This window comes from Antrostomus carolinensis, unplaced genomic scaffold, assembly GCF_000700745.2.
Source record: "Antrostomus carolinensis isolate BGI_N321 unplaced genomic scaffold, ASM70074v2 scaffold33485, whole genome shotgun sequence".
Classification (NCBI taxonomy): domain Eukaryota; kingdom Metazoa; phylum Chordata; class Aves; order Caprimulgiformes; family Caprimulgidae; genus Antrostomus; species Antrostomus carolinensis.
Genome location: NW_010319079.1, coordinates 22,779 through 23,477, shown reverse-complemented (window position 1 = coordinate 23,477; position 699 = coordinate 22,779).

Sequence of the window (699 nt, the reverse complement as noted above, 5' to 3'; positions counted from 1 at the left end):
ACCCAAACCATTCTATGATTCTATGAAGGGAAAATCTTACACCATCTTCCTCGGGATGAGATGGCCATAACCATCCAGCATGCCTGCAACAAGACAAACACCGGATTTGCATATCCCAGTACCAAGGTGTGTTCCTGCCTGGAGATGACAAGAATCAGGGTGCCAAAGGCAAAAGGATCCACCTCAGCAGTCTGCAGAAAATCAATGGATTTAGAAACTCCTCCAAGGTAGCAAGATGAACCTTCTCGGGATCTAGAGGGGCACTTCCCACATGCAACATGTTCTGCTGAGCTGTCTCTGCAACGAGATGAGTCTTTGAGTTACGCTTCCCACCTTCTCTCGGAACATGTGGTTTTCAAGCAACATTTGTTGCCAGGATGCATTGCGAATACAGAATATATTGGCTGTAAATCAGTATTTCATCTCAGAGAGAAAATGTTACAGGCACTTCTTAAGGGGCAAGGAATGCAGAAGAATTTGAAGAAGAAAACTTGTGAGACAAACAGAGCAAACCTATAACCAAGAGAAGACAGATACATTGAGACAAATTCAGATTCAATCCCCTGATGCTCATTTTACTGATGGAAGATGATCTGTTGTGCTGCAATAGGACATTGTCTCTCCAGAAAGCTCAGCTTTGGGCACTTACTGTGGGGATAACTTCTGACTGAAAAGCAAGACCTGCCTTTTTCCTGGTGA